The 19874-nt window shown below is 45.4% G+C and overlaps 14 non-coding genes and 1 pseudogene across 14 annotated transcripts; all 15 read left to right on the forward strand.

The window, feature by feature from the left end:
• Positions 1 to 1065: 1065 nt before the first annotated feature.
• On the forward strand, positions 1066 to 1256 carry LOC141199312 (U2 spliceosomal RNA). Its single transcript, XR_012271067.1, has one exon. It is a non-coding gene; the product is annotated as a U2 spliceosomal RNA (small nuclear RNA).
• Positions 1257 to 2378: 1122 nt separating this feature from the next.
• Positions 2379 to 2470, forward strand: LOC141201045 (U2 spliceosomal RNA; annotated as a pseudogene).
• Positions 2471 to 3265: 795 nt separating this feature from the next.
• Positions 3266 to 3455, forward strand: LOC141200936 (U2 spliceosomal RNA). Its single transcript, XR_012272613.1, has one exon. It is a non-coding gene; the product is annotated as a U2 spliceosomal RNA (small nuclear RNA).
• Positions 3456 to 4579: 1124 nt separating this feature from the next.
• LOC141199313 (U2 spliceosomal RNA) lies at positions 4580 to 4770 on the forward strand. The gene has a single exon (XR_012271068.1). It is a non-coding gene; the product is annotated as a U2 spliceosomal RNA (small nuclear RNA).
• Positions 4771 to 5892: 1122 nt separating this feature from the next.
• LOC141199315 (U2 spliceosomal RNA) lies at positions 5893 to 6083 on the forward strand. The gene has a single exon (XR_012271070.1). It is a non-coding gene; the product is annotated as a U2 spliceosomal RNA (small nuclear RNA).
• A 1118-nt stretch (positions 6084 to 7201) lies between these two features.
• Positions 7202 to 7392, forward strand: LOC141199316 (U2 spliceosomal RNA). The gene has a single exon (XR_012271071.1). It is a non-coding gene; the product is annotated as a U2 spliceosomal RNA (small nuclear RNA).
• A 1125-nt stretch (positions 7393 to 8517) lies between these two features.
• On the forward strand, positions 8518 to 8708 carry LOC141199317 (U2 spliceosomal RNA). Its single transcript, XR_012271072.1, has one exon. It is a non-coding gene; the product is annotated as a U2 spliceosomal RNA (small nuclear RNA).
• Positions 8709 to 9829: 1121 nt separating this feature from the next.
• Positions 9830 to 10020, forward strand: LOC141199318 (U2 spliceosomal RNA). Its single transcript, XR_012271073.1, has one exon. It is a non-coding gene; the product is annotated as a U2 spliceosomal RNA (small nuclear RNA).
• Positions 10021 to 11141: 1121 nt separating this feature from the next.
• Positions 11142 to 11332, forward strand: LOC141200633 (U2 spliceosomal RNA). Its single transcript, XR_012272348.1, has one exon. It is a non-coding gene; the product is annotated as a U2 spliceosomal RNA (small nuclear RNA).
• A 1123-nt stretch (positions 11333 to 12455) lies between these two features.
• On the forward strand, positions 12456 to 12646 carry LOC141199319 (U2 spliceosomal RNA). The gene has a single exon (XR_012271074.1). It is a non-coding gene; the product is annotated as a U2 spliceosomal RNA (small nuclear RNA).
• A 1124-nt stretch (positions 12647 to 13770) lies between these two features.
• On the forward strand, positions 13771 to 13961 carry LOC141199320 (U2 spliceosomal RNA). Its single transcript, XR_012271075.1, has one exon. It is a non-coding gene; the product is annotated as a U2 spliceosomal RNA (small nuclear RNA).
• A 1121-nt stretch (positions 13962 to 15082) lies between these two features.
• LOC141199321 (U2 spliceosomal RNA) lies at positions 15083 to 15273 on the forward strand. The gene has a single exon (XR_012271076.1). It is a non-coding gene; the product is annotated as a U2 spliceosomal RNA (small nuclear RNA).
• Positions 15274 to 16394: 1121 nt separating this feature from the next.
• LOC141199322 (U2 spliceosomal RNA) lies at positions 16395 to 16585 on the forward strand. The gene has a single exon (XR_012271077.1). It is a non-coding gene; the product is annotated as a U2 spliceosomal RNA (small nuclear RNA).
• A 1116-nt stretch (positions 16586 to 17701) lies between these two features.
• On the forward strand, positions 17702 to 17892 carry LOC141199323 (U2 spliceosomal RNA). Its single transcript, XR_012271078.1, has one exon. It is a non-coding gene; the product is annotated as a U2 spliceosomal RNA (small nuclear RNA).
• Positions 17893 to 19013: 1121 nt separating this feature from the next.
• LOC141200691 (U2 spliceosomal RNA) lies at positions 19014 to 19204 on the forward strand. The gene has a single exon (XR_012272404.1). It is a non-coding gene; the product is annotated as a U2 spliceosomal RNA (small nuclear RNA).
• The last annotated feature ends 670 nt before the right edge of the window (positions 19205 to 19874 follow it).

Here is a 19874-nt window from a genome sequence, read left to right on the forward strand (position 1 = left end):
GCTTGTTTGTCGGATTTTGGGATGGACTCTTTGGCTTTGCTTTTCTTCTCCTCATTGGATTTTTCATGTTAAAAGTTGCAGAAGCCAGATGACAAGCTCATTTTGGTTCAACTTCAGCAACTGTGCATTGCATTGCCATGTAATGTAATGTAATGCAATGCTATCTATCTAGCTCTCCCTCTATACTTCCTTTTGGATAAACAGACATATTAGGCAAGCATTTTGGAGCTTTCACCTAAATAACTACAGGTGGTGAGATAAGCTGCACAATATAATTGACCTTTCAGTATATTGTTGCACACACACCATCTATTTAGCAAATGCCCTTGTTATCAACAGCAGCCTTTTAAACTCACCTGAGCTAACAGGTATGTGAGCTGGTTACTCTGCTGCGCTTAAAATTTCTTTTTTGGTTTGCTACAATGCCTTTTCTGAAACGTTGTCTCCCTCTGCTGGAACACTGACTTCTTTCATTTAATGCCTGCAGACTATAAAAGAGAAACCAACCCAAAAAGTTTGGTTGATTAGTCTGTGGCATTCTTTTAAACTGTTGCTTATGGCGGTCTCTGTGAGCTTCTCAGTGACATTCAGCCATCCAGGTATCCCGCCTGCAGTAGACGGAATGTGGCAATGGAACGCTGGCTGCGCGTGTCATAATAGGCTCTGAGCCTTTATATACCTGCGCACAGCAGCAGCCACCTTCAGTCTGCTGCTGGACAGCCAGCAGCAGCAGCAGCAGGAGAGGTAATTAATCAGCAACCCTCCTCCTAAGGGTAGACAGCTGCTCGTTCCACCCCCCCCCCCCGCCTTAATTGGTTCTCCTCCCTTCCAACGGTGTTGAGGCGGGTGGGAACAGCCGGGGGTTGAGGGTACTGTGCTAAAAGAGGTGGAGTTATGCAGATCTAAAACGCGTGGATTGCAGCAGCAGCAAGCCGAAAAGTGCAGGCATGTGAGGGATCTAGAGGTTGACAGCATGTCTTCTTAACGGGAGTCCAGGTGGCCATCTCCACAAATGGACTTTTCAGAATCCTTGGGTGGCACCGTAGTCGGAAACCAATTCTGGTTATCGCTTCTCGGCCTTTTGGCTAAGATCAAGTGTAGTATCTGTTCTTATCAGTTTAATATCTGATACGTCCCCTATCTGGGGACCATATATTAAATGGATTTTTAGAACAGGGAGATGGAAAAAGAGCTTGCTCTGTCCACTCCACGCATTGACCTGGTATTGCAGTATCTCCAGGACCGGTGCACCCCTTCTTTAATGCAGTTTCTAAAATCAGAAAGAATTGAATTCAATGCTTTTTGTTCATTTTGCTTGTTTGTCGGATTTTGGGATGGACTCTTTGGCTTTGCTTTTCTTCTCCTCATTGGATTTTTCATGTTAAAAGTTGCAGAAGCCAGATGACAAGCTCATTTTGGTTCAACTTCAGCAACTGTGCATTGCATTGCCATGTAATGTAATGTAATGCAATGCTATCTATCTAGCTCTCCCTCTATACTTCCTTTTGGATAAACAGACATATTAGGCAAGCATTTTGGAGCTTTCACCTAAATAACTACAGGTGGTGAGATAAGCTGCACAATATAATTGACCTTTCAGTATATTGTTGCACACACACCATCTATTTAGCAAATGCCCTTGTTATCAACAGCAGCCTTTTAAACTCACCTGAGCTAACAGGTATGTGAGCTGGTTACTCTGCTGCGCTTAAAATTTCTTTTTTGGTTTGCTACAATGCCTTTTCTGAAACGTTGTCTCCCTCTGCTGGAACACTGACTTCTTTCATTTAATTCCTGCAGACTATAAAAGAGAAACCAACCCAAAAAGTTTGGTTGATTAGTCTGTGGCATTCTTTTAAACTGTTGCTTATGGCGGTCTCTGTGAGCTTCTCAGTGACATTCAGCCATCCAGGTATCCCGCCTGCAGTAGACGGAATGTGGCAATGGAACGCTGGCTGCGCGTGTCATAATAGGCTCTGAGCCTTTATATACCTGCGCACAGCAGCAGCCACCTTCAGTCTGCTGCTGGACAGCCAGCAGCAGCAGCAGCAGGAGAGGTAATTAATCAGCAACCCTCCTGCTAAGGGTAGACAGCTGCTCGTTCCACCCCCCCCCCCCGCCTTAATTGGTTCTCCTCCCTTCCAACGGTGTTGAGGCGGGTGGGAACAGCCGGGGGTTGAGGGTACTGTGCTAAAAGAGGTGGAGTTATGCAGATCTAAAACGCGTGGATTGCAGCAGCAGCAAGCCGAAAAGTGCAGGCATGTGAGGGATCTAGAGGTTGACAGCATGTCTTCTTAACGGGAGTCCAGGTGGCCATCTCCACAAATGGACTTTTCAGAATCCTTGGGTGGCACCGTAGTCGGAAACCAATTCTGGTTATCGCTTCTCGGCCTTTTGGCTAAGATCAAGTGTAGTATCTTTCGAAAAGGCGGTTTTGGATGTTGGCCGCCCTAGTAGATTGATACATTATGCACACTGGGGTTTAGGCGCTTGTTAGTACGCCAGGTGGCTAATATAGTCATCTGGTGGAAAGCATGGCCCCCCAGGATCGACGCCATTGGGCCGGGGAAGATCGAAAGCCCGAAGTGTGAAGTGCCCCAGGAGTGGTGACCCTGGGGTGCCTTAACTCACTGGGATTGGGAACCCCACTTGAGTTTATGGCACATTTGCACAAGCACTTCAATATTTCTTTCTTCGCACACACCCTTATTCTGGGCCTTCTGGCCTTTGGATGGGGAATTTTTTCAATTCCCGGTCGAAGGTCCGGGCAGTATTATACTGTGAAACCTTCACTATTTATTTAATTTCTTTGTCACTGTGTGTCCACTTATTCACGTGTGTCACGTCCTACTAGGATTTTGTCGGGATGCGGTTCCCTTATGGGTTCCTCTCTTGGCAGGTCTAGGGGGGGAGTGTGTGGCCATCAGGTTCCGCTCCCCCCTGAACCCCCCTGGCTCTCCTCTTTCGGGAGGAGAGCGTTGTTGGCTCCCCTCTTCCGGGAGGGGAGCACAGTCTTTGGCTCCCAGTGCCTTGCTCGGGTTAGAACTCGGGCAGGTGCTGGGGGTAAGATTGGGTCGCCTCTGGCTTCGGCTGGAGGTGGCTATTTGTCCCTGTTCCTCGCTGTGGCCTTCTGGCTCGGAGGGACGGGGAATGGTTTGGGGGACCCTTCTCCTTTTGGAGAGGGTTTCAAGAAGACCAGCATCCTAGTGCACTTTTTTTGTGGCACTTGTCACTATTTTAAGCGCACTCGAGTTTTGTACACGAATTCGGGCTTTCGATGGAAAAAAAAAAAAAAAAAAAAATCTGTTCTTATCAGTTTAATATCTGATACGTCCCCTATCTGGGGACCATATATTAAATGGATTTTTAGAACAGGGAGATGGAAAAAGAGCTTGCTCTGTCCACTCCACGCATTGACCTGGTATTGCAGTATCTCCAGGACCGGTGCACCCCTTCTTTAATGCAGTTTCTAAAATCAGAAAGAATTGAATTCAATGCTTTTTGTTCATTTTGCTTGTTTGTCGGATTTTGGGATGGACTCTTTGGCTTTGCTTTTCTTCTCCTCATTGGATTTTTCATGTTAAAAGTTGCAGAAGCCAGATGACAAGCTCATTTTGGTTCAACTTCAGCAACTGTGCATTGCATTGCCATGTAATGTAATGTAATGCAATGCTATCTATCTAGCTCTCCCTCTATACTTCCTTTTGGATAAACAGACATATTAGGCAAGCATTTTGGAGCTTTCACCTAAATAACTACAGGTGGTGAGATAAGCTGCACAATATAATTGACCTTTCAGTATATTGTTGCACACACACCATCTATTTAGCAAATGCCCTTGTTATCAACAGCAGCCTTTTAAACTCACCTGAGCTAACAGGTATGTGAGCTGGTTACTCTGCTGCGCTTAAAATTTCTTTTTTGGTTTGCTACAATGCCTTTTCTGAAACGTTGTCTCCCTCTGCTGGAACACTGACTTCTTTCATTTAATGCCTGCAGACTATAAAAGAGAAACCAACCCAAAAAGTTTGGTTGATTAGTCTGTGGCATTCTTTTAAACTGTTGCTTATGGCGGTCTCTGTGAGCTTCTCAGTGACATTCAGCCATCCAGGTATCCCGCCTGCAGTAGATGGAATGTGGCAATGGAACGCTGGCTGCGCGTGTCATAATAGGCTCTGAGCCTTTATATACCTGCGCACAGCAGCAGCCACCTTCAGTCTGCTGCTGGACAGCCAGCAGCAGCAGCAGCAGGAGAGGTAATTAATCAGCAACCCTCCTGCTAAGGGTAGACAGCTGCTCGTTCCATCCCCCCCCCCCCCGCCTTAATTGGTTCTCCTCCCTTCCAACGGTGTTGAGGCGGGTGGGAACAGCCGGGGGTTGAGGGTACTGTGCTAAAAGAGGTGGAGTTATGCAGATCTAAAACGCGTGGATTGCAGCAGCAGCAAGCCGAAAAGTGCAGGCATGTGAGGGATCTAGAGGTTGACAGCATGTCTTCTTAACGGGAGTCCAGGTGGCCATCTCCACAAATGGACTTTTCAGAATCCTTGGGTGGCACCGTAGTCGGAAACCAATTCTGGTTATCGCTTCTCGGCCTTTTGGCTAAGATCAAGTGTAGTATCTGTTCTTATCAGTTTAATATCTGATACGTCCCCTATCTGGGGACCATATATTAAATGGATTTTTAGAACAGGGAGATGGAAAAAGAGCTTGCTCTGTCCACTCCACGCATTGACCTGGTATTGCAGTATCTCCAGGACCGGTGCACCCCTTCTTTAATGCAGTTTCTAAAATCAGAAAGAATTGAATTCAATGCTTTTTGTTCATTTTGCTTGTTTGTCGGATTTTGGGATGGACTCTTTGGCTTTGCTTTTCTTCTCCTCATTGGATTTTTCATGTTAAAAGTTGCAGAAGCCAGATGACAAGCTCATTTTGGTTCAACTTCAGCAACTGTGCATTGCATTGCCATGTAATGTAATGTAATGCAATGCTATCTATCTAGCTCTCCCTCTATACTTCCTTTTGGATAAACAGACATATTAGGCAAGCATTTTGGAGCTTTCACCTAAATAACTACAGGTGGTGAGATAAGCTGCACAATATAATTGACCTTTCAGTATATTGTTGCACACACACCATCTATTTAGCAAATGCCCTTGTTATCAACAGCAGCCTTTTAAACTCACCTGAGCTAACAGGTATGTGAGCTGGTTACTCTGCTGCGCTTAAAATTTCTTTTTTGGTTTGCTACAATGCCTTTTCTGAAACGTTGTCTCCCTCTGCTGGAACACTGACTTCTTTCATTTAATGCCTGCAGACTATAAAAGAGAAACCAACCCAAAAAGTTTGGTTGATTAGTCTGTGGCATTCTTTTAAACTGTTGCTTATGGCGGTCTCTGTGAGCTTCTCAGTGACATTCAGCCATCCAGGTATCCCGCCTGCAGTAGACGGAATGTGGCAATGGAACGCTGGCTGCACGTGTCATAATAGGCTCTGAGCCTTTATATACCTGCGCACAGCAGCAGCCACTTTCAGTCTGCTGCTGGACAGCCAGCAGCAGCAGCAGCAGGAGAGGTAATTAATCAGCAACCCTCCTGCTAAGGGTAGACAGCTGCTCGTTCCACCCCCCCCCCCCGCCTTAATTGGTTCTCCTCCCTTCCAACGGTGTTGAGGCGGGTGGGAACAGCCGGGGGTTGAGGGTACTGTGCTAAAAGAGGTGGAGTTATGCAGATCTAAAACGCGTGGATTGCAGCAGCAGCAAGCCGAAAAGTGCAGGCATGTGAGGGATCTAGAGGTTGACAGCATGTCTTCTTAACGGGAGTCCAGGTGGCCATCTCCACAAATGGACTTTTCAGAATCCTTGGGTGGCACCGTAGTCGGAAACCAATTCTGGTTATCGCTTCTCGGCCTTTTGGCTAAGATCAAGTGTAGTATCTGTTCTTATCAGTTTAATATCTGATACGTCCCCTATCTGGGGACCATATATTAAATGGATTTTTAGAACAGGGAGATGGAAAAAGAGCTTGCTCTGTCCACTCCACGCATTGACCTGGTATTGCAGTATCTCCAGGACCGGTGCACCCCTTCTTTAATGCAGTTTCTAAAATCAGAAAGAATTGAATTCAATGCTTTTTGTTCATTTTGCTTGTTTGTCGGATTTTGGGATGGACTCTTTGGCTTTGCTTTTCTTCTCCTCATTGGATTTTTCATGTTAAAAGTTGCAGAAGCCAGATGACAAGCTCATTTTGGTTCAACTTCAGCAACTGTGCATTGCATTGCCATGTAATGTAATGTAATGCAATGCTATCTATCTAGCTCTCCCTCTATACTTCCTTTTGGATAAACAGACATATTAGGCAAGCATTTTGGAGCTTTCACCTAAATAACTACAGGTGGTGAGATAAGCTGCACAATATAATTGACCTTTCAGTATATTGTTGCACACACACCATCTATTTAGCAAATGCCCTTGTTATCAACAGCAGCCTTTTAAACTCACCTGAGCTAACAGGTATGTGAGCTGGTTACTCTGCTGCGCTTAAAATTTCTTTTTTGGTTTGCTACAATGCCTTTTCTGAAACGTTGTCTCCCTCTGCTGGAACACTGACTTCTTTCATTTAATGCCTGCAGACTATAAAAGAGAAACCAACCCAAAAAGTTTGGTTGATTAGTCTGTGGCATTCTTTTAAACTGTTGCTTATGGCGGTCTCTGTGAGCTTCTCAGTGACATTCAGCCATCCAGGTATCCCGCCTGCAGTAGACGGAATGTGGAAATGGAACGCTGGCTGCGCGTGTCATAATAGGCTCTGAGCCTTTATATACCTGCGCACAGCAGCAGCCACCTTCAGTCTGCTGCTGGACAGCCAGCAGCAGCAGCAGCAGGAGAGGTAATTAATCAGCAACCCTCCTGCTAAGGGTAGACAGCTGCTCGTTCCCCCCCCCCCGCCTTAATTGGTTCTCCTCCCTTCCAACGGTGTTGAGGCGGGTGGGAACAGCCGGGGGTTGAGGGTACTGTGCTAAAAGAGGTGGAGTTATGCAGATCTAAAACGCGTGAATTGCAGCAGCAGCAAGCCGAAAAGTGCAGGCATGTGAGGGATCTAGAGGTTGACAGCATGTCTTCTTAACGGGAGTCCAGGTGGCCATCTCCACAAATGGACTTTTCAGAATCCTTGGGTGGCACCGTAGTCGGAAACCAATTCTGGTTATCGCTTCTCGGCCTTTTGGCTAAGATCAAGTGTAGTATCTGTTCTTATCAGTTTAATATCTGATACGTCCCCTATCTGGGGACCATATATTAAATGGATTTTTAGAACAGGGAGATGGAAAAAGAGCTTGCTCTGTCCACTCCACGCATTGACCTGGTATTGCAGTATCTCCAGGACCGGTGCACCCCTTCTTTAATGCAGTTTCTAAAATCAGAAAGAATTGAATTCAATGCTTTTTGTTCATTTTGCTTGTTTGTCGGATTTTGGGATGGACTCTTTGGCTTTGCTTTTCTTCTCCTCATTGGATTTTTCATGTTAAAAGTTGCAGAAGCCAGATGACAAGCTCATTTTGGTTCAACTTCAGCAACTGTGCATTGCATTGCCATGTAATGTAATGTAATGCAATGCTATCTATCTAGCTCTCCCTCTATACTTCCTTTTGGATAAACAGACATATTAGGCAAGCATTTTGGAGCTTTCACCTAAATAACTACAGGTGGTGAGATAAGCTGCACAATATAATTGACCTTTCAGTATATTGTTGCACACACACCATCTATTTAGCATATGCCCTTGTTATCAACAGCAGCCTTTTAAACTCACCTGAGCTAACAGGTATGTGAGCTGGTTACTCTGCTGCGCTTAAAATTTCTTTTTTGGTTTGCTACAATGCCTTTTCTGAAACGTTGTCTCCCTCTGCTGGAACACTGACTTCTTTCATTTAATGCCTGCAGACTATAAAAGAGAAACCAACCCAAAAAGTTTGGTTGATTAGTCTGTGGCATTCTTTTAAACTGTTGCTTATGGCGGTCTCTGTGAGCTTCTCAGTGACATTCAGCCATCCAGGTATCCCGCCTGCAGTAGACGGAATGTGGCAATGGAACGCTGGCTGCGCGTGTCATAATAGGCTCTGAGCCTTTATATACCTGCGCACAGCAGCAGCCACCTTCAGTCTGCTGCTGGACAGCCAGCAGCAGCAGCAGCAGGAGAGGTAATTAATCAGCAACCCTCCTGCTAAGGGTAGACAGCTGCTCGTTCCACCCCCCCCCCCCCCCGCCTTAATTGGTTCTCCTCCCTTCCAACGGTGTTGAGGCGGGTGGGAACAGCCGGGGGTTGAGGGTACTGTGCTAAAAGAGGTGGAGTTATGCAGATCTAAAACGCGTGGATTGCAGCAGCAGCAAGCCGAAAAGTGCAGGCATGTGAGGGATCTAGAGGTTGACAGCATGTCTTCTTAACGGGAGTCCAGGTGGCCATCTCCACAAATGGACTTTTCAGAATCCTTGGGTGGCACCGTAGTCGGAAACCAATTCTGGTTATCGCTTCTCGGCCTTTTGGCTAAGATCAAGTGTAGTATCTGTTCTTATCAGTTTAATATCTGATACGTCCCCTATCTGGGGACCATATATTAAATGGATTTTTAGAACAGGGAGATGGAAAAAGAGCTTGCTCTGTCCACTCCACGCATTGACCTGGTATTGCAGTATCTCCAGGACCGGTGCACCCCTTCTTTAATGCAGTTTCTAAAATCAGAAAGAATTGAATTCAATGCTTTTTGTTCATTTTGCTTGTTTGTCGGATTTTGGGATGGACTCTTTGGCTTTGCTTTTCTTCTCCTCATTGGATTTTTCATGTGAAAAGTTGCAGAAGCCAGATGACACGCTCATTTTGGTTCAACTTCAGCAACTGTGCATTGCATTGCCATGTAATGTAATGTAATGCAATGCTATGTATCTAGCTCTCCCTCTATACTTCCTTTTGGATAAACAGACATATTAGGCAAGCATTTTGGAGCTTTCACCTAAATAACTACAGGTGGTGAGATAAGCTGCACAATATAATTGACCTTTCAGTATATTGTTGCACACACACCATCTATTTAGCAAATGCCCTTGTTATCAACAGCAGCCTTTTAAACTCACCTGAGCTAACAGGTATGTGAGCTGGTTACTCTGCTGCGCTTAAAATTTCTTTTTTGGTTTGCTACAATGCCTTTTCTGAAACGTTGTCTCCCTCTGCTGGAACACTGACTTCTTTCATTTAATGCCTGCAGACTATAAAAGAGAAACCAACCCAAAAAGTTTGGTTGATTAGTCTGTGGCATTCTTTTAAACTGTTGCTTATGGCGGTCTCTGTGAGCTTCTCAGTGACATTCAGCCATCCAGGTATCCCGCCTGCAGTAGACGGAATGTGGCAATGGAACGCTGGCTGCGCGTGTCATAATAGGCTCTGAGCCTTTATATACCTGCGCACAGCAGCAGCCACCTTCAGTCTGCTGCTGGACAGCCAGCAGCAGCAGCAGCAGGAGAGGTAATTAATCAGCAACCCTCCTGCTAAGGGTAGACAGCTGCTCGTTCCACCCCCCCCCCCGCCTTAATTGGTTCTCCTCCCTTCCAACGGTGTTGAGGCGGGTGGGAACAGCCGGGGGTTGAGGGTACTGTGCTAAAAGAGGTGGAGTTATGCAGATCTAAAACGCGTGGATTGCAGCAGCAGCAAGCCGAAAAGTGCAGGCATGTGAGGGATCTAGAGGTTGACAGCATGTCTTCTTAACGGGAGTCCAGGTGGCCATCTCCACAAATGGACTTTTCAGAATCCTTGGGTGGCACCGTAGTCGGAAACAAATTCTGGTTATCGCTTCTCGGCCTTTTGGCTAAGATCAAGTGTAGTATCTGTTCTTATCAGTTTAATATCTGATACGTCCCCTATCTGGGGACCATATATTAAATGGATTTTTAGAACAGGGAGATGGAAAAAGAGCTTGCTCTGTCCACTCCACGCATTGACCTGGTATTGCAGTATCTCCAGGACCGGTGCACCCCTTCTTTAATGCAGTTTCTAAAATCAGAAAGAATTGAATTCAATGCTTTTTGTTCATTTTGCTTGTTTGTCGGATTTTGGGATGGACTCTTTGGCTTTGCTTTTCTTCTCCTCATTGGATTTTTCATGTTAAAAGTTGCAGAAGCCAGATGACAAGCTCATTTTGGTTCAACTTCAGCAACTGTGCATTGCATTGCCATGTAATGTAATGTAATGCAATGCTATCTATCTAGCTCTCCCTCTATACTTCCTTTTGGATAAACAGACATATTAGGCAAGCATTTTGGAGCTTTCACCTAAATAACTACAGGTGGTGAGATAAGCTGCACAATATAATTGACCTTTCAGTATATTGTTGCACACACACCATCTATTTAGCAAATGCCCTTGTTATCAACAGCAGCCTTTTAAACTCACCTGAGCTAACAGGTATGTGAGCTGGTTACTCTGCTGCGCTTAAAATTTCTTTTTTGGTTTGCTACAATGCCTTTTCTGAAACGTTGTCTCCCTCTGCTGGAACACTGACTTCTTTCATTTAATGCCTGCAGACTATAAAAGAGAAACCAACCCAAAAAGTTTGGTTGATTAGTCTGTGGCATTCTTTTAAACTGTTGCTTATGGCGGTCTCTGTGAGCTTCTCAGTGACATTCAGCCATCCAGGTATCCCGCCTGCAGTAGACGGAATGTGGCAATGGAACGCTGGCTGCGCGTGTCATAATAGGCTCTGAGCCTTTATATACCTGCGCACAGCAGCAGCCACCTTCAGTCTGCTGCTGGACAGCCAGCAGCAGCAGCAGCAGGAGAGGTAATTAATCAGCAACCCTCCTGCTAAGGGTAGACAGCTGCTCGTTCCACCCCCCCCCCCGCCTTAATTGGTTCTCCTCCCTTCCAACGGTGTTGAGGCGGGTGGGAACAGCCGGGGGTTGAGGGTACTGTGCTAAAAGAGGTGGAGTTATGCAGATCTAAAACGCGTGGATTGCAGCAGCAGCAAGCCGAAAAGTGCAGGCATGTGAGGGATCTAGAGGTTGACAGCATGTCTTCTTAACGGGAGTCCAGGTGGCCATCTCCACAAATGGACTTTTCAGAATCCTTGGGTGGCACCGTAGTCGGAAACCAATTCTGGTTATCGCTTCTCGGCCTTTTGGCTAAGATCAAGTGTAGTATCTATTCTTATCAGTTTAATATCTGATACGTCCCCTATCTGGGGACCATATATTAAATGGATTTTTAGAACAGGGAGATGGAAAAAGAGCTTGCTCTGTCCACTCCACGCATTGACCTGGTATTGCAGTATCTCCAGGACCGGTGCACCCCTTCTTTAATGCAGTTTCTAAAATCAGAAAGAATTGAATTCAATGCTTTTTGTTCATTTTGCTTGTTTGTCGGATTTTGGGATGGACTCTTTGGCTTTGCTTTTCTTCTCCTCATTGGATTTTTCATGTTAAAAGTTGCAGAAGCCAGATGACAAGCTCATTTTGGTTCAACTTCAGCAACTGTGCATTGCATTGCCATGTAATGTAATGTAATGCAATGCTATCTATCTAGCTCTCCCTCTATACTTCCTTTTGGATAAACAGACATATTAGGCAAGCATTTTGGAGCTTTCACCTAAATAACTACAGGTGGTGAGATAAGCTGCACAATATAATTGACCTTTCAGTATATTGTTGCACACACACCATCTATTTAGCAAATGCCCTTGTTATCAACAGCAGCCTTTTAAACTCACCTGAGCTAACAGGTATGTGAGCTGGTTACTCTGCTGCGCTTAAAATTTCTTTTTTGGTTTGCTACAATGCCTTTTCTGAAACGTTGTCTCCCTCTGCTGGAACACTGACTTCTTTCATTTAATGCCTGCAGACTATAAAAGAGAAACCAACCCAAAAAGTTTGGTTGATTAGTCTGTGGCATTCTTTTAAACTGTTGCTTATGGCGGTCTCTGTGAGCTTCTCAGTGACATTCAGCCATCCAGGTATCCCGCCTGCAGTAGACGGAATGTGGCAATGGAACGCTGGCTGCGCGTGTCATAATAGGCTCTGAGCCTTTATATACCTGCGCACAGCAGCAGCCACCTTCAGTCTGCTGCTGGACAGCCAGCAGCAGCAGCAGCAGGAGAGGTAATTAATCAGCAACCCTCCTGCTAAGGGTAGACAGCTGCTCGTTCCACCCCCCCCCCCCCGCCTTAATTAGTTCTCCTCCCTTCCAACGGTGTTGAGGCGGGTGGGAACAGCCGGGGGTTGAGGGTACTGTGCTAAAAGAGGTGGAGTTATGCAGATCTAAAACGCGTGGATTGCAGCAGCAGCAAGCCGAAAAGTGCAGGCATGTGAGGGATCTAGAGGTTGACAGCATGTCTTCTTAACGGGAGTCCAGGTGGCCATCTCCACAAATGGACTTTTCAGAATCCTTGGGTGGCACCGTAGTCGGAAACCAATTCTGGTTATCGCTTCTCGGCCTTTTGGCTAAGATCAAGTGTAGTATCTGTTCTTATCAGTTTAATATCTGATACGTCCCCTATCTGGGGACCATATATTAAATGGATTTTTAGAACAGGGAGATGGAAAAAGAGCTTGCTCTGTCCACTCCACGCATTGACCTGGTATTGCAGTATCTCCAGGACCGGTGCACCCCTTCTTTAATGCAGTTTCTAAAATCAGAAAGAATTGAATTCAATGCTTTTTGTTCATTTTGCTTGTTTGTCGGATTTTGGGATGGACTCTTTGGCTTTGCTTTTCTTCTCCTCATTGGATTTTTCATGTTAAAAGTTGCAGAAGCCAGATGACAAGCTCATTTTGGTTCAACTTCAGCAACTGTGCATTGCATTGCCATGTAATGTAATGTAATGCAATGCTATCTATCTAGCTCTCCCTCTATACTTCCTTTTGGATAAACAGACATATTAGGCAAGCATTTTGGAGCTTTCACCTAAATAACTACAGGTGGTGAGATAAGCTGCACAATATAATTGACCTTTCAGTATATTGTTGCACACACACCATCTATTTAGCAAATGCCCTTGTTATCAACAGCAGCCTTTTAAACTCACCTGAGCTAACAGGTATGTGAGCTGGTTACTCTGCTGCGCTTAAAATTTCTTTTTTGGTTTGCTACAATGCCTTTTCTGAAACGTTGTCTCCCTCTGCTGGAACACTGACTTCTTTCATTTAATGCCTGCAGACTATAAAAGAGAAACCAACCCAAAAAGTTTGGTTGATTAGTCTGTGGCATTCTTTTAAACTGTTGCTTATGGCGGTCTCTGTGAGCTTCTCAGTGACATTCAGCCATCCAGGTATCCCGCCTGCAGTAGACGGAATGTGGCAATGGAACGCTGGCTGCGCGTGTCATAATAGGCTCTGAGCCTTTATATACCTGCGCACAGCAGCAGCCACCTTCAGTCTGCTGCTGGACAGCCAGCAGCAGCAGCAGCAGGAGAGGTAATTAATCAGCAACCCTCCTGCTAAGGGTAGACAGCTGCTCGTTCCCCCCTCCCCCCCCCCGCCTTAATTGGTTCTCCTCCCTTCCAACGGTGTTGAGGCGGGTGGGAACAGCCGGGGGTTGAGGGTACTGTGCTAAAAGAGGTGGAGTTATGCAGATCTAAAACGCGTGGATTGCAGCAGCAGCAAGCCGAAAAGTGCAGGCATGTGAGGGATCTAGAGGTTGACAGCATGTCTTCTTAACGGGAGTCCAGGTGGCCATCTCCACAAATGGACTTTTCAGAATCCTTGGGTGGCACCGTAGTCGGAAACCAATTCTGGTTATCGCTTCTCGGCCTTTTGGCTAAGATCAAGTGTAGTATCTGTTCTTATCAGTTTAATATCTGATACGTCCCCTATCTGGGGACCATATATTAAATGGATTTTTAGAACAGGGAGATGGAAAAAGAGCTTGCTCTGTCCACTCCACGCATTGACCTGGTATTGCAGTATCTCCAGGACCGGTGCACCCCTTCTTTAATGCAGTTTCTAAAATCAGAAAGAATTGAATTCAATGCTTTTTGTTCATTTTGCTTGTTTGTCGGATTTTGGGATGGACTCTTTGGCTTTGCTTTTCTTCTCCTCATTGGATTTTTCATGTTAAAAGTTGCAGAAGCCAGATGACAAGCTCATTTTGGTTCAACTTCAGCAACTGTGCATTGCATTGCCATGTAATGTAATGTAATGCAATGCTATCTATCTAGCTCTCCCTCTATACTTCCTTTTGGATAAACAGACATATTAGGCAAGCATTTTGGAGCTTTCACCTAAATAACTACAGGTGGTGAGATAAGCTGCACAATATAATTGACCTTTCAGTATATTGTTGCACACACACCATCTATTTAGCAAATGCCCTTGTTATCAACAGCAGCCTTTTAAACTCACCTGAGCTAACAGGTATGTGAGCTGGTTACTCTGCTGCGCTTAAAATTTCTTTTTTGGTTTGCTACAATGCCTTTTCTGAAACGTTGTCTCCCTCTGCTGGAACACTGACTTCTTTCATTTAATGCCTGCAGACTATAAAAGAGAAACCAACCCAAAAAGTTTGGTTGATTAGTCTGTGGCATTCTTTTAAACTGTTGCTTATGGCGGTCTCTGTGAGCTTCTCAGTGACATTCAGCCATCCAGGTATCCCGCCTGCAGTAGACGGAATGTGGCAATGGAACGCTGGCTGCGCGTGTCATAATAGGCTCTGAGCCTTTATATACCTGCGCACAGCAGCAGCCACCTTCAGTCTGCTGCTGGACAGCCAGCAGCAGCAGCAGCAGGAGAGGTAATTAATCAGCAACCCTCCTGCTAAGGGTAGACAGCTGCTCGTTCCACCCCCCCCCCCGCCTTAATTGGTTCTCCTCCCTTCCAACGGTGTTGAGGCGGGTGGGAACAGCCGGGGGTTGAGGGTACTGTGCTAAAAGAGGTGGAGTTATGCAGATCTAAAACGCGTGGATTGCAGCAGCAGCAAGCCGAAAAGTGCAGGCATGTGAGGGATCTAGAGGTTGACAGCATGTCTTCTTAACGGGAGTCCAGGTGGCCATCTCCACAAATGGACTTTTCAGAATCCTTGGGTGGCACCGTAGTCGGAAACCAATTCTGGTTATCGCTTCTCGGCCTTTTGGCTAAGATCAAGTGTAGTATCTGTTCTTATCAGTTTAATATCTGATACGTCCCCTATCTGGGGACCATATATTAAATGGATTTTTAGAACAGGGAGATGGAAAAAGAGCTTGCTCTGTCCACTCCACGCATTGACCTGGTATTGCAGTATCTCCAGGACCGGTGCACCCCTTCTTTAATGCAGTTTCTAAAATCAGAAAGAATTGAATTCAATGCTTTTTGTTCATTTTGCTTGTTTGTCGGATTTTGGGATGGACTCTTTGGCTTTGCTTTTCTTCTCCTCATTGGATTTTTCATGTTAAAAGTTGCAGAAGCCAGATGACAAGCTCATTTTGGTTCAACTTCAGCAACTGTGCATTGCATTGCCATGTAATGTAATGTAATGCAATGCTATCTATCTAGCTCTCCCTCTATACTTCCTTTTGGATAAACAGACATATTAGGCAAGCATTTTGGAGCTTTCACCTAAATAACTACAGGTGGTGAGATAAGCTGCACAATATAATTGACCTTTCAGTATATTGTTGCACACACACCATCTATTTAGCAAATGCCCTTGTTATCAACAGCAGCCTTTTAAACTCACCTGAGCTAACAGGTATGTGAGCTGGTTACTCTGCTGCGCTTAAAATTTCTTTTTTGGTTTGCTACAATGCCTTTTCTGAAACGTTGTCTCCCTCTGCTGGAACACTGACTTCTTTCATTTAATGCCTGCAGACTATAAAAGAGAAACCAACCCAAAGAGTTTGGTTGATTAGTCTGTGGCATTCTTTTAAACTGTTGCTTATGGCGGTCTCTGTGAGCTTCTCAGTGACATTCAGCCATCCAGGTATCCCGCCTGCAGTAGACGGAATGTGGCAATGGAACGCTGGCTGCGCGTGTCATAATAGGCTCTGAGCCTTTATATACCTGCGCACAGCAGCAGCCACCTTCAGTCTGCTGCTGGACAGCCAGCAGCAGCAGCAGCAGGAGAGGTAATTAATCAGCAACCCTCCTGCTAAGGGTAGACAGCTGCTCGTTCCACCCCCCCCCCCGCCTTAATTGGTTCTCCTCCCTTCCAACGGTGTTGAGGCGGGTGGGAACAGCCGGGGGTTGAGGGTACTGTGCTAAAAGAGGTGGAGTTATGCAGATCTAAAACGCGTGGATTGCAGCAGCAGCAAGCCGAAAAGTGCAGGCATGTGAGGGATCTAGAGGTTGACAGCATGTCTTCTTAACGGGAGTCCAGGTGGCCATCTCCACAAATGGACTTTTCAGAATCCTTGGGTGGCACCGTAGTCGGAAACCAATTCTGGTTATCGCTTCTCGGCCTTTTGGCTAAGATCAAGTGTAGTATCTGTTCTTATCAGTTTAATATCTGATACGTCCCCTATCTGGGGACCATATATTAAATGGATTTTTAGAACAGGGAGATGGAAAAAGAGCTTGCTCTGTCCACTCCACGCATTGACCTGGTATTGCAGTATCTCCAGGACCGGTGCACCCCTTCTTTAATGCAGTTTCTAAAATCAGAAAGAATTGAATTCAATGCTTTTTGTTCATTTTGCTTGTTTGTCGGATTTTGGGATGGACTCTTTGGCTTTGCTTTTCTTCTCCTCATTGGATTTTTCATGTTAAAAGTTGCAGAAGCCAGATGACAAGCTCATTTTGGTTCAACTTCAGCAACTGTGCATTGCATTGCCATGTAATGTAATGTAATGCAATGCTATCTATCTAGCTCTCCCTCTATACTTCCTTTTGGATAAACAGACATATTAGGCAAGCATTTTGGAGCTTTCACCTAAATAACTACAGGTGGTGAGATAAGCTGCACAATATAATTGACCTTTCAGTATATTGTTGCACACACACCATCTATTTAGCAAATGCCCTTGTTATCAACAGCAGCCTTTTAAACTCACCTGAGCTAACAGGTATGTGAGCTGGTTACTCTGCTGCGCTTAAAATTTCTTTTTTGGTTTGCTACAATGCCTTTTCTGAAACGTTGTCTCCCTCTGCTGGAACACTGACTTCTTTCATTTAATGCCTGCAGACTATAAAAGAGAAACCAACCCAAAAAGTTTGGTTGATTAGTCTGTGGCATTCTTTTAAACTGTTGCTTATGGCGGTCTCTGTGAGCTTCTCAGTGACATTCAGCCATCCAGGTATCCCGCCTGCAGTAGACGGAATGTGGCAATGGAACGCTGGCTGCGCGTGTCATAATAGGCTCTGAGCCTTTATATACCTGCGCACAGCAGCAGCCACCTTCAGTCTGCTGCTGGACAGCCAGCAGCAGCAGGAGAGGTAATTAATCAGCAACCCTCCTGCTAAGGGTAGACAGCTGCTCGTTCCACCCCCCCCCCCCGCCTTAATTGGTTCTCCTCCCTTCCAACGGTGTTGAGGCGGGTGGGAACAGCCGGGGGTTGAGGGTACTGTGCTAAAAGAGGTGGAGTTATGCAGATCTAAAACGCGTGGATTGCAGCAGCAGCAAGCCGAAAAGTGCAGGCATGTGAGGGATCTAGAGGTTGACAGCATGTCTTCTTAACGGGAGTCCAGGTGGCCATCTCCACAAATGGACTTTTCAGAATCCTTGGGTGGCACCGTAGTCGGAAACCAATTCTGGTTATCGCTTCTCGGCCTTTTGGCTAAGATCAAGTGTAGTATCTGTTCTTATCAGTTTAATATCTGATACGTCCCCTATCTGGGGACCATATATTAAATGGATTTTTAGAACAGGGAGATGGAAAAAGAGCTTGCTCTGTCCACTCCACGCATTGACCTGGTATTGCAGTATCTCCAGGACCGGTGCACCCCTTCTTTAATGCAGTTTCTAAAATCAGAAAGAATTGAATTCAATGCTTTTTGTTCATTTTGCTTGTTTGTCGGATTTTGGGATGGACTCTTTGGCTTTGCTTTTCTTCTCCTCATTGGATTTTTCATGTTAAAAGTTGCAGAAGCCAGATGACAAGCTCATTTTGGTTCAACTTCAGCAACTGTGCATTGCATTGCCATGTAATGTAATGTAATGCAATGCTATCTATCTAGCTCTCCCTCTATACTTCCTTTTGGATAAACAGACATATTAGGCAAGCATTTTGGAGCTTTCACCTAAATAACTACAGGTGGTGAGATAAGCTGCACAATATAATTGACCTTTCAGTATATTGTTGCACACACACCATCTATTTAGCAAATGCCCTTGTTATCAACAGCAGCCTTTTAAACTCACCTGAGCTAACAGGTATGTGAGCTGGTTACTCTGCTGCGCTTAAAATTTCTTTTTTGGTTTGCTACAATGCCTTTTCTGAAACGTTGTCTCCCACTGCTGGAACACTGACTTCTTTCATTTAATGCCTGCAGACTATAAAAGAGAAACCAACCCAAAAAGTTTGGTTGATTAGTCTGTGGCATTCTTTTAAACTGTTGCTTATGGCGGTCTCTGTGAGCTTCTCAGTGACATTCAGCCATCCAGGTATCCCGCCTGCAGTAGACGGAATGTGGCAATGGAACGCTGGCTGCGCGTGTCATAATAGGCTCTGAGCCTTTATATACCTGCGCACAGCAGCAGCCACCTTCAGTCTGCTGCTGGACAGCCAGCAGCAGCAGCAGCAGGAGAGGTAATTAATCAGCAACCCTCCTGCTAAGGGTAGACAGCTGCTCGTTCCACCCCCCCCCCCGCCTTAATTGGTTCTCCTCCCTTCCAACGGTGTTGAGGCGGGTGGGAACAGCCGGGGGTTGAGGGTACTGTGCTAAAAGAGGTGGAGTTATGCAGATCTAAAACGCGTGGATTGCAGCAGCAGCAAGCCGAAAAGTGCAGGCATGTGAGGGATCTAGAGGTTGACAGCATGTCTTCTTAACGGGAGTCCAGGTGGCCATCTCCACAAATGGACTTTTCAGAATCCTTGGGTGGCACCGTAGTCGGAAACCAATTCTGGTTATCGCTTCTCGGCCTTTTGGCTAAGATCAAGTGTAGTATCTGTTCTTATCAGTTTAATATCTGATACGTCCCGTATCTGGGGACCATATATTAAATGGATTTTTAGAACAGGGAGATGGAAAAAGAGCTTGCTCTGTCCACTCCACGCATTGACCTGGTATTGCAGTATCTCCAGGACCGGTGCACCCCTTCTTTAATGCAGTTTCTAAAATCAGAAAGAATTGAATTCAATGCTTTTTGTTCATTTTGCTTGTTTGTCGGATTTTGGGATGGACTCTTTGGCTTTGCTTTTCTTCTCCTCATTGGATTTTTCATGTTAAAAGTTGCAGAAGCCAGATGACAAGCTCATTTTGGTTCAACTTCAGCAACTGTGCATTGCATTGCCATGTAATGTAATGTAATGCAATGCTATCTATCTAGCTCTCCCTCTATACTTCCTTTTGGATAAACAGACATATTAGGCAAGCATTTTGGAGCTTTCACCTAAATAACTACAGGTGGTGAGATAAGCTGCACAATATAATTGACCTTTCAGTATATTGTTGCACACACACCATCTATTTAGCAAATGCCCTTGTTATCAACAGCAGCCTTTTAAACTCACCTGAGCTAACAGGTATGTGAGCTGGTTACTCTGCTGCGCTTAAAATTTCTTTTTTGGTTTGCTACAATGCCTTTTCTGAAACGTTGTCTCCCTCTGCTGGAACACTGACTTCTTTCATTTAATGCCTGCAGACTATAAAAGAGAAACCAACCCAAAAAGTTTGGTTGATTAGTCTGTGGCATTCTTTTAAACTGTTGCTTATGGCGGTCTCTGTGAGCTTCTCAGTGACATTCAGCCATCCAGGTATCCCGCCTGCA

This window comes from Phyllobates terribilis, unplaced genomic scaffold (assembly GCF_046119375.1).
Source record: "Phyllobates terribilis strain yellow unplaced genomic scaffold, ASM4611937v1 Scaffold_108__1_contigs__length_5656254, whole genome shotgun sequence".
Classification (NCBI taxonomy): domain Eukaryota; kingdom Metazoa; phylum Chordata; class Amphibia; order Anura; family Dendrobatidae; genus Phyllobates; species Phyllobates terribilis.